Source organism: Cucumis sativus, unplaced genomic scaffold (genome assembly GCF_000004075.3).
Source record: "Cucumis sativus cultivar 9930 unplaced genomic scaffold, Cucumber_9930_V3 scaffold107, whole genome shotgun sequence".
NCBI lineage: Eukaryota > Viridiplantae > Streptophyta > Magnoliopsida > Cucurbitales > Cucurbitaceae > Cucumis > Cucumis sativus.
In genome coordinates this window covers 14174-33242 of record NW_022279514.1, presented here as the reverse complement: position 1 = coordinate 33242, position 19069 = coordinate 14174, and the positions used below count along the sequence as shown (strand labels likewise).

The 19069-nt window shown below is 38.1% G+C and overlaps 2 long non-coding RNA genes across 3 annotated transcripts; both read left to right on the top strand.

The window, feature by feature from the left end:
- The first annotated feature begins 2331 nt into the window (after nucleotides 1-2331).
- LOC116405468 lies at nucleotides 2332-4420 on the top strand. Of its 2 annotated transcripts, none has more exons than XR_004218603.1 (3): nucleotides 2332-2800; nucleotides 2887-2937; nucleotides 4289-4420. It is a non-coding gene; the product is annotated as an uncharacterized LOC116405468 (long non-coding RNA). The 2 variants fall into 2 exon arrangements; XR_004218602.1 differs by lacking the exon at nucleotides 4289-4420 and adding an exon at nucleotides 3765-3825.
- Nucleotides 4421-9334: 4914 nt separating this feature from the next.
- Nucleotides 9335-9585, top strand: LOC116405469. The gene is made up of 2 exons (XR_004218604.1): nucleotides 9335-9449; nucleotides 9536-9585. It is a non-coding gene; the product is annotated as an uncharacterized LOC116405469 (long non-coding RNA).
- The last annotated feature ends 9484 nt before the right edge of the window (nucleotides 9586-19069 follow it).

Genomic DNA, 19069 nt, shown 5'->3' with positions numbered 1-19069 from the left:
AATCATATTCAAATATAAGTTTCTCTCAATAATTTTAATATGAATCCAATTCACATTAAATTAATATTTGAACTCATTCAAATATTTTAACTCTCATAAGTTAATTTTGAATCATCCCCAAAGTTAAATTTATATAGTAAAGTTTGATAAACTTTATATTACAATGTATCACTATACATTATACTAATTCCCAAGTTAAATTTAAACATTTTAAATTACAACCAATATAAATAAATCTCATTACCCTTTACGAGCTAGGAAAGGGACCTAAAGGACCTACATATCAGAAGCTACAACGATCTAAGATTAATTGGCTAAACTCATTAACCACATTAATCAATATTCGTTAGTTGTGTGTACACTCCACTAAAGACTCACAACTGAACTCTTCTCACTAAAAATATATTTATGTGTCCACGGATATAGACCAATAATAGTAAGTTAGTCCTTCACGAGTGTTTGTAACACTAGTTGGATCAATTTACCGCTTTACCCCTATGTTACCTCTAATCCTTAAAAACCAGTGCTCCTCTAATGAACAACTTGTTTATGGTCCTACTAATAAACAAAAACCCCTCTCATGTCATAGAGAGGGTACGGGCCCTTTGTTCAAGTTTTGGAGACACCATTTAAGCTAACATTCATCTACTTACCCTAAAGTAGGAAATAAGTGGATTCCATTTTGTGCAATTATAATCCCAACTCCTCACTCAGTCTTGTCCCCAAAAACACTACTACAAAAACAGGCTTTTTGACGTTTAAAAATCGCCAAGAATATTTCCGAATTCAACATTCTTGACGTTTTTTAAATGTCAATAATATATAGTTTTCCTCGACGTTTTAAAAGCATCAAGTAATTTATTAAAAATTCTTAACGTTTTTAAAATGTCGAGATAATTCTAAAAAGTTCTTGACATTTTTAAAAACGTCAAGAAATTTATAAAAAATTCTTGACGTTTTTAAAACGTCCAGATAATTCTAAAAAATCATTGATGTTTTTAAAAACTTCAAGAAATTTTAAATTGTTTTTGACGTTTTAAAAACGTCAAGAAATTTCTAAAAAATTATTGTGTTAATATTCTTTTACAAAACTCAACGTTTCAATTAGATCACTTTCCCTTTTCTTAATTAAACCTAATTCGCCGCGACTCTGTCCCTTCTCCACCCGAAATCAAAAGTGTCGTTCACCTAACCTTCCCTTTGCATTCATTTGTGCATTCATCTGCGTTCATCGCCGAAAAAGACTTCCCTTCGCGTTCATCAGCGTTCACCTTCATTCATTTGCGTTCATTGTCCGTCACCGTTCGTCTTCTTTTCGTTCCCTTCACCTTCGTCGATTTGCGTCCGTCTGTTCACCGTTCGAAATGCGTAAACACATTCTCTGTTCGAAAACGAGTAAACACGTTCACCGTCCTTCTGTCGCATTCCACTTTCGCTAAACCTCTATTCGTTTCCAAATCCTTCATGGTTACTCATTCATTTTCTTCCATTTCTAAAGGTAATAATTTTCCTTTTTTCCTTTGTGATTAAAATTTGTAATTTGTAATTTAAAATTGGAATGCAAAATTAAAGAAGAGGAAATATGCCTTAGAGAATGGAAGAAAGGTTTTGCATTTTAGGCTTGAAAATGGGGGATACAAGTTATTATAATTGTAATATATAATATTTTGAACAAGGCTACCAAGCGTGCGAATATGATTCATTGGTTAGTTTAGGGATTGGAAAGAGAAGGATTGTGGAGTTTGTGATAATATTTTGGTACACTGGAGCTGGAAACATGGAATATTAAAAAACACATACTGTTATACACAATATTATAATAATACGAATCACTAGCTTTTCTTCTTCGTTTTCTTTTTCTTCTCCTGGAATTTTTGTTATGGTATTGTATTGAGTTTTGTGTTTTAGATTGTGAAGTATGGGGTAGCTAAACTCTTAATTCTAGGGATAGATGTAGACAAAGTTTATGAATTATTCTTTGTAATGCATCTGATTATTCGCTCTTAATCTTTTCATGTTTTTATGTGAATAACGTTCATAATATCTTAATCACAGATTAATTGTTGATTGGCCATGAACCTTAATCTTTGCATGACTAGATTGGTTATGAACTTGGAAAGAGATAATTAAGGATCCTTGAGGATGTTGTTGAAAGAAGTGGACCTAAAAACTTTTGTTTGTTAATAAAAAGAAAAATGAACAGAGATTCATCTTCGTGAGGGGTCTTGATGTTTAATTTAATTTAAATTGTGTAATGCCCCAAAGGTATGTATATATATATTTTGTTTTTAATTTTATATATATATATATATATTTATACTTAATTTAAATAAAAAGAAAAGAAAAAGAAATTTACCTCTCTCTCTCGCGCGCACACAACCCCTCTCTCATTTTTCTTTTCTTCTCCTTCCGGTACCCTAGCAGCCGCCCACCCATTTTCCCTATTCTTCTTCCCGTCCTGCCGCAGCCAACCGCAGTCAGCCGCCCCATCCGTTCGCACAGCAACTGCCGTCGGCCATCTCCATCTTCTCTTTTCCTCTCCGTTCCGTCCAAACCCAGCCGGACGTCGCTGCAACCGTCGGCCGCCATCTCTGTTCGCGAAGCAAGGCCGCCGCGTGAACCTGTAACCGCCGGCTGTCTCCCCTCTCCTTTCTCCTCTGTTTTCAGCCCAGCCGCCGCCGATTTCTTCTCCTCCGTCGTCTGCACTGCCGCGCGACTCTCCGGCCATCTGTATACGGTCTTTCCGCCGCACGTCATCTCTTCGCAAAGCCACTGCTCGATTTCTTTCGCGAAGATTTGGGTAAGTTGCAAAAAGATTCACATTGGGTTGAATTTAAATGACTGATGCGTTGAAGGGAATTATTGAGAAATTGTCTTAATGTTTAGGTTCGTTCTTCATAGACTTCAACGTGGTTAAGGAGCTTAACAAATTTGAAGGTAAGGGATTTTCTACTGGACTCACTTATGATTGTGAATTGCATGTCTAAATGATTATCTTTGACTGAGTAAAGATGTTGAGATGATACTTATGTTTATACACGTATGGGTGTAGATTCGGTGCTGAATGTACACTGTGGATTGACTGAAAATATATATACATATGCATAGGAATTGAAGTAGACTTAATGTGGAATGCATATTGTGATTGTCATGGAATATATATATATGTGTGTGGATGTGGACAGGACGAAAATTGTAGATTATGCTTGTATGAGATGCAGATGCGATCTTGTGATTGTCGTTTAGATTGGGTGTCGTTACGCTAAAGTATGACTGTGTGCTGGTGATCTGAGGGGTGTATTGACTGTATAGTTTGATTGACTGATGTATTAGTATGTTATTGACAGACATATGACCTAAGTGAGATAAGTTGACTGTTAGGACGTTGAGAGAAAGAACTCTATGTTTTGAAGTATCTGAAGGATGGGTTGAATGGAATGAGGGGATAGATTGTTAGGTTGTATTGGGATGATTACCTTGTAGGTGTCCCACGGGATCACCAATTTATTTTGCACCTTCGGGAGCATTTGACTGATATGTGTTCTGCAGAACACTTGACTGATATGTACGTCCCTCGGGGCGTCAGACTGATATGTACGTCCTTCGGGGCGTTAGACTGAAATGTGTATCCTACGGGATCACAAGACTGCGACTGTACAGGGTGTCCCAATAGAACTTTAACAATTTATTTTCCCCTGACGAGACCAGTAGAGGGTCTCTTACTGAGTATTGTTATACTCACCCTTCTTATGTTTAATTTTCAGGCAAAGGAAATAAAGGTGGCAAACCGGCGAGGGGCAGGAAGGAAGCGTGATTGCCATAGGAATGTGTTATTTTGCTTCCGCTTATGATTTCTTTTAAGGTTTAAGATGTACTAAAACTTAGTTTACAAACTTTTATTTGTAAATAGTGTTATTTTAAGTTTTCTTGAATATTTGAAAATCAGGCCTGACATGTTTTTTTTTTAAATTGACTTACGTTTCGATTTGTATCAATCAAAGTCTTATTTGTTAAAAATTAACGACCGACTTACTTAGAAAAGTTGGGTCGTTACAGTTGGTATCAGAGCCTAAGTTTTAGGTTCTGTAGACTGACTTACGATGTAAGTCTATGTTTTTGTGTTCCTATGGCAAACGCGACCCTTCGTCTCTCGTCAGGTATGCTTTATGCTTATATGTATGGTTTATTTGCATGACCTTGCCTAAATTAAACTAGATTGCATGACGATAAAGACTTGCTTATGTTTATGATTAAGATTTTGTTAAAGAGTGTTGTTGGTGGATAATAGGAATTATGCCGCCAAGGGAAGAAGTACGTAGAGGAGGTCGTAGAGGCCGAGGTAGAGGAGCAGGAGGCCGAGGTAGAGGAGTAGGTCGTAATCAGCCTACTGAGGGTCAAGCTGAACAGCGAATTCCTGCTGCACCCCGTGACTCACGTCGAGTTTGATGCACTGTCTGCTCACATGGAGCAGAGGTTTACAGAACTTATGACAGCCATAGCTCAAAACCAGCAGGCACCTGCAGTCCCACCTGCACCTGTAGTTCCCCTGCACCAGCAGCCCCTCCTGCACAAGAATTACCTAACCAACTTTCTGCTGAGGCGAAACATTTGAGGGACTTTCGGAAGTATGACCCTCAGACGTTTGATGGGTCACTGGAGGATCCTACTAAAGCTGAAATGTGGTTGTCCTCTGTGGAAACCATATTTAATTACATGAGATGTCCTGAGGAGCACAGAGTTCAGTGTGCTGCTTTTCTACTGAGGGACAGAGGCATTATCTGGTGGAGGACTACAATGCGCATGCTAGGTGGAGATGTGAGGCAGATTACCTGGGATCAGTTTAAGGACTGCTTCTATACCAAGTTTTTCTCGGCTAACCTTAGAGACGCCAAAAGCCAGGAATTCTTGGAGTTGAAGCAAGGATATATGACAGTCGAGGAGTACGACCAGGAGTTTGATATGCTGTCACGTTTTGCCCCTGAGCTTGTTAGTAATGAGCAGGCTAGAGCTGATAGGTTCGTCAAGGGATTGAGAGATGAAATTAGGGGTTTTGTGCGAGCACTAAAGCCCACTACCCAAGCTGAAGCACTGCGTCTGGCAGTGGATATGAGTATTGGGAAGGATGAAAGACAGCCAAGGAGCTTTAATAAGGGATCGTCGTCGGGTCAAAAGAGAAAAGTAGAGCAGAGAACTGTAGGAGTTCCTCAGAGGAACATGAGACCAGGTGATTCTTTTCGCAGTTTCCAGCAGAGTTCTGGCGGTGCAGGAGACACTACTCAAGAGAGGCCAGTATGTGATACGTGTGGGAAACGCCACCTGGGTCGTTGTTTGATGGGAACGAGAGTCTGTTATAAGTGCAAGCAAGAGGGACACATGGCTGATAGGTGTCCCTTGAGATCTACTGGGGCTGGATCGAGCAGTCAGGGAGAGAGACCTCCACAGCGGGGTACAATCTTTGCCACTAATAGATCAGAGGCAGAGAAGGCCGGCACAGTAGTGACAGGTACATTACCAGTATTGGGCATTTTGCCTTGACCTTGTTTGACTCGGGATCTTCTCATTCATTTATTTCATCGCTTTTTGTGACGCATGCATGCTTAGAGTGGAACCCTTAGACTATGTTTTGTCAGTGTCTACACCGTCTGGAGAAATTATGTTGTCTAAGGAAAAGATTAAAGCATGTGAAATTGAATAGCTGGTCGTGTGCTGGACGTAACCTTGTTGGTATTAGATATGCGTGACTTTGATGTAATTTTAGGTATGGATTGGCTAGCTACTAATCATGCTAGTATTGATTGTTCTCGTAAGGAAGTTGTGTTTAGTCCCCCTACTGCATCTAGCTTTAAATTCAAGGGAGTAGGAACAGTAGTACTGCCTAAAGTAATCTCAGCTATGAAAGCTAGTAAACTACTCAGCCAGGGTACTTGGAGTATTTTGGCAAGTGTGGTGGATACTAGGGAAGGTGAGACTTCTTTAACTTCAGAACCTGTGGTAAGAGAATACCCAGATGTATTTCCAAAAGATCTTCCAGGACTACCGCCACATAGAGAGGTTGATTTTGCATTGAGTTGGAGCCAAACACTACTCCTATTTCTAGAGCCCCTTATAGGATGGCTCCTGCTGAGTTGAAAGAACTGAAGGTACAGTTACAGGAATTGCTTGACAAAGGCTTTATTCGACCTAGTGTGTCACCTTGGGGTGCACCAGTATTGTTTGTGAAGAAGAAGGATGGGTCGATGCGTCTTTGCATTGACTATAGAGAGTTGAATAAAGTAACAGTCAAGAACAGGTATCCTTTACCCAGAATCGATGATTTGTTCGATCAGTTACAGGGAGCCACGGTGTTCTCTAAGATTGACTTACGGTCAGGTTATCACCAGTTGAGGATTAGAGACCGTGATATTCCTAAGACTGCTTTCGTTCGAGGTATGGACATTATGAATTCATAGTGATGTCTTTTGGTTTGACTAATGCACCTGCTGTATTTATGGATTTGATGAACAGGGTGTTTAAGGATTTCTTGGACACTTTTGTGATAGTCTTCATTGATGATATTTGGTTTATTCCAAGACTGAAGCGAACATGAGGAACATTACATAAGGTGTTAGAGACTCTTCGAGCAATAAACTGTATGCTAAGTTCTCGAAGTGCGAATTTTGGTTGAAGCAGGTGGCTTTTCTTGGTCATGTGGTTTCCAGTGAGGGAGTTTCAGTAGACCCTGCAAAGATAGAAGCGGTTACCAGTTGGTCTCGACCCTCTACAGTTGTGAGGTTCGTAGTTTTCTGGGTTTAGCAGGGTACTACCGGAGGTTTGTGGAGGATTTTTCACGTTTGGCTACTCCTTTGACTCAGTTGACAAGGAAGGGAACTCCGTTTGTTTGGAGTCCAGCTTGTGAGGATAGTTTTCAGAACCTTAAGCAAAGGTTAGTTACTGCACCGGTCCTTACTGTACCAGATGGATCTGGAAGTTTTGTGATTTACAGTGATGCTTCCAAGAAAGGACTGGGTTGTGTTTTGATGCAGAAAGGTAAGGTGGTTGCTTATGCCTCTCGTCAGTTGAAGAGTCACGAGCAGAACTACCCCACACATGATTTGGAGTTGGCAGCAGTGGTTTTTGCATTGAAGATATGGAGACATTACTTGTACGGTGAAAAGATACAAATCTTTACTGACCATAAGAGCCTAAAGTACTTCTTCACTCAGAAGGAGTTGAATATGAGACAGCGAAGGTGGCTCGAGTTGGTAAAAGATTATGACTGTGAGATATTATACCATCCTGGTAAGGCGAATGTGGTGGCTGATGCTCTTAGTAGAAAAGTATCACATTCGGCAGCACTCATTACTAGACAGGTACCATTGCATCGAGACTTGGAGAGAGCTGAGATTGCAGTGTCTGTGGGGAGAGTCACCTCACAGCTAGCTCAATTAACGGTGCAACCGACTCTGAGGCACAAGATTGTTGATGCTCAGAGTAATGATCCTTATTTGATGGAGAGACGTCGCCTTGTTGAAACAGGGCAGACTGATGAGTTCTCCATATCCTCTGATGGTGGGTTGATGAGAGACGTTTATGTGTGCCAGCGAACAGTACAGTTAAGATTGACTTACTAGATGAAGCCCATAATTCCCCATTTTCCATGCATCCTGGTAGCACGAAAATGTATCAGGATCTAAAACGATTTTATTGGTGGCGGAATATGAAAAGGAAGTGGCGAATTTGTTAGTAAGTGTCTAGTATGTCAGCAAGTTAAGGCACCTAGACAGAAACCAGCAGGTTTATTACAACCTTAAGTGTGCCAGAGTGGAAGTGGGAGAATGTGTCGATGGATTTTATTTCAGGGCTGCCTAAGACCCTGAAGGGTTTCACAGTGATTCTGGTTGTCATAGACAGGCTTACGAAATCGGCACATTTTGTACCAGGAAAATCCACTTATACTGCTAGTAAGTGGGCAGAGTTGTATTTAACTGAGATTGTGAGACTGCATGGAGTGCCTGTATCGATTGTTTCTGATAGGGATGCACGGTTTACTTCCAAGTTTTGGAAGGGACTTCAGACTGCTATGGGTACGAGATTGGATTTCAGTACAGCCTTTCATCCACAGACTGATGGTCAAACTGAACGTTTGAACCAAGTTTTAGAGGATATGCTACGAGCTTGTGTTATAGAGTTTCCAGGTAGTTGGGACTCTCATCTACATTTGATGGAGTTTGCTTATAACAACAGTTTCCAGGCTACCATCGGTATGGCACCATTTGAGGCTTTGTATGGCAAATGTTGTAGAACCCCTGTTTGTTGGAGTGAGGTTGGTGAACATAGATTGATGGGACCTGAATTAGTTCGGTCTACTAATGAGGCTATTCAAAAGATTAGAGCACGTATGCAAACAGCGCAGAGTAGACAGAAGAGTTATGCGATGTACGGCGAAAAGACCTTAAGTTCGATGTGGGAGAAAAGGTATTCTTGAAGGTAGCACCTATGAAGGGTGTTATGCGTTTTGAGAAGAAAGGAAAGTTAAGTCCTCGTTTTGTTGGACCATTTGAGATCTTAGAGAGGGTTGGTGTTGTGGCGTATCGCTTGGCATTACCACCATCTCTCTCTGCAGTTCATAATGTTTTCCATGTTTCGATGTTGAGGAAGTATGTGGCCGATACGTCTCATGTAGTGGACTATGAACCCTTGGAGATTGATGAGCATTTGAGCTATGTAGAACAACCTGTGGAGATTCTGGCTAGAGAGGTAAAGATGCTTCGTAATAGAAGCATTCCATTAGTAAAGGTTTTGTGGCGGAATCATCGAATTGAAGAGGCGACATGGGAGCGAGAGGAAGAAATGAGGACTCGTTATCCAGAGTTATTTCAGGATTAGAACTTTCGAGGACGAAAGTTTCTTAAGGAGGGAAGAATGTAATGCCCCAAAGGTATGTATATATATATTTTGTTTTTAATTTTATATATATATATATATTTTTATACTTAATTTAAATAAAAAGAAAAGAAAAAGAAATTTACCTCTCTCTCTCGCGCGCACACAACCCCTCTCTCATTTTTCTTTTCTTCTCCTTCCGGTACCCTAGCAGCCGCCCACCCATTTTCCCTATTCTTCTTCCCGTCCTGCCGCAGCCAACCAGTCAGCCGCCCCATCCGTTCGCACAGCAACTGCCGTCGGCCATCTCCATCTTCTCTTTTCCTCTCCGTTCCGTCCAAACCCAGCCGGACGTCGCTGCAACCGTCGGCCGCCATCTCTGTTCGCGAAGCAAGGCCGCCGCGTGAACCTGTAACCGCCGGCTGTCTCCCCTCTCCTTTCTCCTCTGTTTTCAGCCCAGCCGCCGCCGATTTCTCTCCTCCGTCGTCTGCACTGCCGCGCGACTCTCCGGCCATCTGTATACGGTCTTTCCGCCGCACGTCATCTCTTCGCAAAGCCACTGCTCGATTTCTTTCGCGAAGATTTGGGTAAGTTGCAAAAAGATTCACATTGGGTTGAATTTAAATGACTGATGCGTTGAAGGGAATTATTGAGAAATTGTCTTAATGTTTAGGTTCGTTCTTCATAGACTTCAACGTGGTTAAGGAGCTTAACAAATTTGAATGGTAAGGGATTTTCTACTGGACTCACTTATGATTGTGAATTGCATGTCTAAATGAATTATCTTTGACTGAGTAAAGATGTTGAGATGATACTTATGTTTATACACGTATGGGTGTAGATTCGGTGCTGAATGTACACTGTGGATTGACTGAAAATATATATACATATGCATAGGAATTGAAGTAGACTTAATGTGGAATGCATATTGTGATTGTCATGGAATATATAATATGTGTGTGGAAAGGACGAAAATTGTAGATTATGCTTGTATGAGATGCAGATGCGATCTTGTGATTGTCGTTTAGATTGGGTGTCGTTACGCTAAAGTAATGACTGTGTGCTGGTGATCTGAGGGGTGTATTGACTGTATAGTTTGATTGACTGATGTATTAGTATGTTATTGACAGACATATGACCTAAGTGAGATAAGTTGACTGTTAGGACGTTGAGAGAAAGAACTCTATGATGTTTTGAAGTATCCTGAAGGATGGGTTGAATGGAATGAGGATAGATTGTTTAGGTTGTATTGGGATGATTACCTTGTAGGTGTCGACGGGATCACCAATTTATTTTGCACCTTCGGGAGCATTTGACTGATATGTGTTCTGCAGAACACTTGACTGATATGTACGTCCCTCGGGCGTCAGACTGATATGTACGTCCTTCGGGGCGTTAGACTGAAATGTGTATCCTACGGGATCACAAGACTGCGACTGTACAGGGTGTCCCAATAGAACTTTAACAATTTATTTTCCCCTGACGAGACAGTAGAGGGTCTTCTTACTGAGTATTGTTATACTCACCCTTCTTATGTTTAATTTTCAGGCAAAGGAAATAAAGGTGGCAAACCGGCGAGGGGCAGGAGGAAGCGTGATTGCCATAGGGAATGTGTTATTTTGCTTCCGCTTTATGATTTCTTTTAAGGTTTAAGATGTACTAAAACTTAGTTTACAAACTTTTATTTGTAAATAGTGTTGTTGTTAAGTTTTCTTGAATATTTGAAAATCAGGCCTGACATGTTTTGTTTTTAAATTGACTTATGTTTCGATTTGTATCAATCAAAGTTTAATTTGTTAAAAATTAACGACCTCGACTTACTTAGAAATGTTGGGTCGTTACAAATTGTGTATGAATTTTTAATTACGAGAATTTTAATATGTTGCAAGAGCACTATAACCAAGGTATAGAGTGAGGGAGATAAGGTTTATATGTCTTAGAGAATGGAAAGATGGAATTTGTGCTAAAATCATTAGTGTTCCAAATACAATTATGAATTAGGTATAGTTGCATTCCCCTTCTGGATTGCATAGCACATAAATATACTCTCATGGATTGCATAGCACATAAATATACTGTAAAAAACAATAACATAAAACACAAACTTGATTTAGTTTCATTCACACTTGTACACCAACATGTTTCAAGTAATGATCATATATTAAAAATCATTTTCAAATTTGGTAATATAAAATGGAAGAAGTGAGACCTTGAGGTTTTGACCACCAATACTATCTAACTGATGAGTTTATGATTTTTGTTTCTACTGTGTTCTTTCCTTAAGCTTTAACTTGTTTTAGGGGCAAGATGGTGAAGGTCTAGTCCACAACCTTTCCCAAGAATTTAATGATGTTTGGGTTGACCCAATTATTGTTATTGGACACCGTTTTATGGTAATTGGTTGTTATGGTTTTTAAGTGTGTTTTGATATCTTGTGTTAAAAAATAATTGCAAAAAGTCGAAAAGTTTGTTAAAGATTAGGTGTTTTTAAGTTTGTCATTCCACTTTAATTCTCACCAGTACTTGCTGAATGGAAGCCTCTTGTCTAAGACAATTCGAGTGGAATAACTCTCGTGACTACCACAACATTTGGGAACTCACCAAATGTAAGACTATTCCTTTATCCTAGCATTTGATCTCTCTCTATAATTTGGTTTGCTATCGTAAGTTTGATTAAAATAAATGCTGATAATTCAACTCCAATGTTCTTATTTTCTTAACTCCCATTCAGTCAGTTAGAATCAAAACTCATTTATTTATCTTGTCTCCATAATTTGGATTCAAAGATTCATCACAATAATCTTCTCAACAACATTCTTGAAAAGGTATTGAATTTTCAACTGTGTGACCTTTATACACAAATTTCTTCAAAGAAATTTACATTCTTTAGAGTTTAGAGCTTTGAATTCTAGTACAACTTAAAAGCTTTTGATACTTGTTAGACTTTTTTGCTTGGTGCGGATAAAACCTTATTTACATTCTTTCTTTCCTGCATGTTCTCTTTTGATATTTGTTAGACTTTTTTGCTTGTTGTCCTTAGTGTTTTCCTCTTTAGCTGAAATTTCTCTATCTTGAAAAAAATAGAGCTTTAAAATTCAACTTTAACTTTATTTGATACTATCTTAGTCCATACTTATTTTGGTATTTCTTTCATTTCTCACAAACACATCTAAGAGGTTGCCTTCACAATATGGCCAAATTAACAATATGGCAACCTTTTTCATTGCAAAACATATTAGAGGTTGGTTACTTAGTTAGCCTTATTGGGTAAATAATTGACATTTAGGTACTTTTTAGTTTGTATATTTATAGATGCCAAATCGATATGTGAATTTTAATTGTTGCTTATTTGAAACATTGCAACCATTTGATAAAATGTTGCTATGTGAATCCATCTTAACTTGATATATTATTTTATTTTGGTTTAGGTTGTGGAATCCAAGTTTGTATTTGAAGTCAAATTCATCCAAGATCATTGAGTTTCAAAGCTTCTTTAATTAAGATTTTGTTTCTTGAACTAGAATTGTAGTCTTGTGATTTTTGGAATAGCATAGTTGGATTGGTTTTGTAATTTTGGGATTATCATATTAGGTTGGGGTTGACTGAAGTAGTGTTTTGTATATGACAATATCGAACAAACATGTAAAGTTTTCGAAATGTTCATACATATATGATTAAATGTTAATATATGTTAAAGTTTTGGAATTGTACTCGTGCATATTTATGAGATTGTTGGCCACACTACAGGAATTATAGAGACAATACAGGAAAAAAATATAAATAAATTATAATTTAGAAAAAAAATGAAACAAGCTTGACGTTTTTTAAATGTCATAAACAAATACATTCTTGACGGTTTTTCAATGTCATTAACAAGTAAATTCTTGACGTTTTTTAAACGTCATAAACAATTGTGTTCTTGACCGTTTTTAAATGTCATAAATTACATTCTTGATAGTTTTTAAATGTCATGAATACTCATTCACTTGACGATTTTTAACTGTCATGAATATTTGTATACTTGACGTTTATAAACTGTTAAGAATCGCTATTCTTGACGTTTTATTAACCGTCAAGAACTTTGACTTTCTTGACGCTGGCTTCAATGACGGTTTTAAAACCGTCAAGAATAGTGATTCTTGACAGTTTAAAAACGTCAAGAGAGTCTGTTTTTGTAGTAGTGAATGATAAGCTTATTGAGTCGGCGATCTAGCCACTCTCACTCGTACAAATCAAAGGACAATCTCTCGCGAACAAGAGTTCATAATACACTCAAGATTAAGACTAAGTTATATAGGTCATCCTAGTGAAATAGAAACCTAACTAGTTAATGTAGTAACACCAAGTGGTTACTATTTCACGGTCTGGTCTATTGCAATCTCATTGCATAGGATACCTTCACTCGCATGTCAACTACATGAGCACATTGGATCATTGTATTTGTATCAAATACAAAGTGAGTCGTATTCATAATGTTACCAGGATAAAGGTACCCAGTCTTATCCCTATACTATAGACCCTTTAAGCTAATCTCGAACATTGATCCATGTATGTCTCTACATACTATTCAATACTTATTAAACAGTTTAGGATGTTAGTTTATTGGATTTGAGTTATTAAGACAAAACTAATAATATAATCAATAACAATTATTACAATAAGAACACTTTATTAACAATGGTCAATGGATTATATTTACAATCTACGAGTTTTAGGACATAAATTCCAACAAACTCCCACTTGGACTAAAACTCTAGTCTCTTTGGGATGTTCATAATAAAGTAATCCTCTAACATTGAAAATGGTAAAATGTACAAGTGTATTACATAAAATGTGTATATACAAATACAATAAACTAGGGCATCCTCATACCCATTACACATCTGCCACTTTTCCTAGATTACCTAATGTACATAACTCGCAGATCTAGACTTTCTAGAAGACCCTCGAACACTTTAGCCATGAGAGTCTTTGTAAATGGATTAGTAATATGCCCCACTATTATCACAATATAAAGTGATGGGGCATGTTCATGTTTGGAACAACTTCCAAATTATGCAAGAACTTCCTCAGCAAAATTTTGCTGCTTCACAAGTAACAATATACTCAACTTTCATAATAGAGTGTGTAATGACGCGTGGCTCAGGCTGCTTGATCATGCCAGGACATGCTTCTTGCATGTCCCAAGCCTAAATAACCTCTTTCGCTCAAAACACACGCTCATCTCACCTTGTCATCCTGGCAATCAACCCACCCTTGGCCTTGCCTAGAAATATGATTTTTCTACCAGAAACTTAACTCGACTTTGAAGCTTAAATCAATAAGATTCCTTCTACAAACTTACTTAGAATGTCTTCACTAGCTTACCACAAAGTGTCACTAACAAATTCCAAAATACTCTACATTGTTCAAGTTTTTTTTTTTTTTTTTTCTGAAAATGACCTTTGAGTCTTTCTTCACTTCAATGCCTTTCTTCCTGGTAGCCTTTCTCCTGATACTACACTCAATTTAGGAGATTTTCGAAGTAGAGTTACCCAATTAACACAAGTTGCTTGTTAACATAATTCGTCCAAAGTTGTACATATAGTGATCCTTGCATGCTCTTTGGTTGACACTTTTATTCTCACCTCTTACGCCCATACTTGGCACTTTCCACCTCATGCAAGACACTTATTTGGCAAAACTTAGGTATCTTGTATGTTGTCCACTTGTACTCTACCGCACATCTTACCTCATATTGCTTAAGTCATCCTTGGATGCATATCCCTTTTTCTATGAGGGTTCTTTAGTAAATTCTTACTGCCAAGAATGCCTAAGACTTTTTTTTCTCGCCTAATCTCCCAAACATCCCTCAATGCCTTCAACAAACCATGCCATCTTGACTAGCATTTGGTTGAATTGCCCCATTGGCCGCATGGCCTATGTCCACATAGCCCACCTCTTTGTTGCATGACATTCCTTATCCACGTTCTAACTTCTTTAGAGTTTCTTGACATTTCCTAGATGCTTAGCTTCCTTGCCTAGCGCATACCCTTGGTCATATAGCCTTGTCTTATAGAGGTTGTCTTGACACCTTTCGGCCATACCACATCTCAACCTTTGGCCACCCAACATGTCTCTTTAGAGGTTCGCTTGACACTTTTGGCCGCCTAGAGTATGCAACATGCCCTAGACAACACTTAGCCAATTTTCGAACACCCTTTATGCCTTTCTTTGTTACGATGACACTTTTCTTTTGTCATCTTAAAAATATTAACACATCTTTCATAACACTTCAACTAAACTATCCAATCTTAAACCATCTTTCTCCTAACATCAACCCCTAATGTCCTATTGAGTTCTTTAGATGAATTAAGGATTATTAGGTATCGGGGTTTACACGCGAGATGTAAGTCTTCCTCCTTGGAATTACGTATAGTAGTGTGCGGGGGAGAGGAATGTGATGCAGGTCTTCCTCCTCAACCCTAAGGAATTCTTCTTCGCTAACAATGCCCTTTTGATCGGGTAAGGGCTTGTTCGGTCAGGTCGTGAGGTGAAGGATGTTGTTATAATGATGGGGGATTTGGTGGTGAGAGGATAATAGACATGCGAGAAGACTTGGGTAAGATTGATGACAGGGAGTTTCAATTTTTGGATGAGGACTGGAATTGAAGGATTTGGATTTTGGAGGAGGCGATGAGAGAGTTAGGGGTCGGATTGCAAGAGGTTTAGGGTCGATGGCCACGTCTAGCTTTCGTCTTTTTTCCTTTTTATACGAGTTAGACGCGTCATCGTGGACCTTTCTCCTCTTTAGCAGTGGTGGCAACGGAGAAGCCTCTTCTTCTTCTCTGCCATTCCATTCTTCTCCCTTAACTTTATTAAAGGTTTTGAGGTGTCTCTCTTCTTCTTTTATTTTGATGGAGTGTTATGGTTTGGTTGAGATTCGCCTGAGAACATGCATAAGGGGTGATTGCAGAAAAGCTAAAAGCTTAGGAACCGTGTTGAGGAAGGGCAGATCATTAATTGTATGTTACGCCTTCCTCTGACGTGGTGGCAGCAACGTTGAGAATAGATTTAGGGATTCCCGACGTATCATTAATTGCGTGGGAATATGTTTAGGGATTTCTGACGTTTAACAAATCAGGTCAAGAATAGGGTGCTATTCCCGACGTTTTCGTTGTGCGTCAGGAGTTCTCTGTCTTTTTTAACTCCATTCTTTATATATAAATGAAACATAAAGAGAAAAAAATGAGAGAGGGAGAGGGAGACCGAGAGGAAGATTAAGAAGAAGAGGGCATTGTCATCTCCATTGCCGTCCCGTGTCCTGTCGTCGCCGCCATCGGTAAGTGGTTTAGTTTAGTTATTGTTTTGTTTTAGTTAATTAGTTTTAGTATTTAGATTTCAAATTTGTTTTAGGTGTTAGATTTTAGATTTCAAATTATTTTTTAGTATTTAGATTTAATTTCAAGTGTTGTTAGAATTTTGAATTAGTTGTAGGTTTTAGAAATTTGAATTTGAAGTGTTGAAGTTGAGGTTGAAGTGTTGAAGTTGAGTTTGAATTTAAAGTTTTCAATTTGAATTTAGGAATTAATTGAAGTTATTTTTTTAAAAAAAATAGAGGATCTCCCGACGCATGGTTCCTAGACATCTCTCGATGCTATATTGACAACATCTTCGACGTTCATACAACGTCAGAAGATGTCTAGAAACTCTCGACGCACAACATTGTGCATCGGGAGTTCCTCTCCCGATACATTTTTCCTGACTTGTGTTCCAACGTATATTAGTATGTCAGAAAAGCCTTTTCTGATGCTTTTTATATATCTCCCAATGATTTTATGCATCGAGAGAGCCCTCATTTCTTGTAGTGTTAGACAAAGAGCTTCAATGTGGTAGAGGGGAAAGGCATGACACCTTTAGGTGCTTTCATCAAAGGGAGGATTGAGGTTCTGATTATGGCGCTAAGGTTAACTGCCATCTTCTTCTTAATGCAATAAATCATCATTGTGCACTCTAGTGGGATGGTGTTGTTGTCAACCAGGCAGGCGTTTTGTTTTCAAGTCTTAGTTCTTAATCCTTAACAACCTTTAGTATTGATGCTCTACCCCAACCCTCATCTAAAACGATAACTAACACAATGGTTTGGAAGTTTTTGTGAAACATCATCTATACTTTTTCTTTAATGGTCGATGAAAAAAAAGTCAGGAAAATGGTATTTCTGACCATTTTAAGTGTTACCAAAATATCACATTTGGTGTAGTATGGTATTGTTTTGAATATTTTTGTAAAATAGTGGATCAAGAAGTTTTACTAAGATAAAGTTTCATGTTGGACAAGAGGATAGTGGATGGGAATTAAGTTGAATGGTCCATTTTTTTTTAAATCCTTTAAGGTTTTATGAAAACCTTTCACAATACCTTTTCATAATCATTTTGTAAAAATAATATCAAATCATTTAAATATACCGAAAAATTATTTCATTTCGAATAAACCTTTCTTTATGCTTAAAAAATCATTTCATTTTGTCAAGGATCCCGAATCATTCTCTACGCTTGGTGTCATTACCTCGCGTTTAGACTACTGTATCAACAGCATCTGAGAACATACAAATTCGTCTTTGTTGCTCATACCGCTAAGCTTTATACGCTCATTTCAATGCATAAGTCAGCTTCTTATTACCATGTAGTTCGTACACTCCATAGTTGCCTTCACTCTTTATGTGCAACAAAAGTTAGCATCATCTCAAAGAAACATAATATTGAAATCATAGTCATCAAATCAAGCTTTAACATTATCAATAATGCTTGAACACATAACTTTTCATAGAAATCTTTCTGAAACATTCTCATCTGAATTCTTCTTTCAAATCAGTAAAGAGAAATCGTAATAAAGTTTCTTAACATAAATTCTTTTGACTGAAAAGCACTCACCAAAATTTACTAAAGAAGTCCTTCTCACAACCATCTTTTCGCAAGGCTAAAGCAACAACACTTTAACATTTCAACAAAACTCTCGTCATCCCCTCCTTAGTTACCTAAATTCTCCTATTTTATAGATCCCTTATACTAACTTAGTCATGCAAATCCTTAATATTTAACCTAGTCATGCTCAAATCCTTAATCTTACATGTTAACCCATGTCAAATCAGATTTGACATTTTCTTTACAAACCTTGCTCCCCGCCTAACCCAAACCGTGAATAAATTCAACCACTTAACATTTCTCGTGAATAACCTTATCGCTTGATTATATTTTTATTATAAGAAACGTTCCACGTGAACTAACCAACTTTTACTCGCATAAAACTCTTATCACGAACTTAAACTCCAAGGCTTCCTCGTAGACTTCTTCTCCACGAAACACTTGGTTCTTCTCGCGAAGACCACCCAAAACTCCTAGTCTAACACTCAAAACTTTCATTTCCTAACTTACGCAAAGACTTTTTCGCTTCTTATCGCACAACTTCTTTCGTGAACTACCCACTTATCGCAAAAAATTATACTTAACCGTAAAAGATCTTATCACTTAATCTTTCCATGGATTTATTTGAACACCAACTTCTTAATTCTTAGCCGAATTTTACTTCCTTCGCGAACTACCCACTGAATCGCAATAACGTATACTTAACCATAATTTTTTTTATCGCTTAATCCTTTTCGTGGATTTATTTAAATGCCAAATTCTTAATACCTAGCCAAATTTTACTTCATTACTCAAATTAGAAATGGGTCTCAAATTTAGAGCCTATCGCTTCTTTAAGATACATGATCTTACCGATTCAGAGAAATTAACCACAAGCGTTATTAGTTTTGATGATCTGGCATTGGATTGGTACCAAGCACAAGAAGAGTTGGAAGTTTTTAAGAATTGGGCTGACCTGAAAGAACGAATGCTTGTACAGTTTCGATCAATTCGAGAAGGAACTTTGGTTGGAAGATTTTTCTCAATCAAACAGAAAATGATTGTAGAAGAATACCGCAACCGATTTGATCGATATTTAGCTCTGGTAGCATTTCTTCAAACGGTAGTGTTAGAGGAGACTTTGATGATTGGGCTTAGCCCATGAATAAAAATGGAAGTGGAAACCGTGGAACCGATTGGGTTGGCCGAGATGATGAAATTTGCGTTGAAGATTGAGAATAAGGAACTAGTGAGAAAAGAGTGTGGGTTGAGCAGAGCATTTCATGTAAAACTGCAACTCACCCTATCTATTGTGGAAAACAACAATA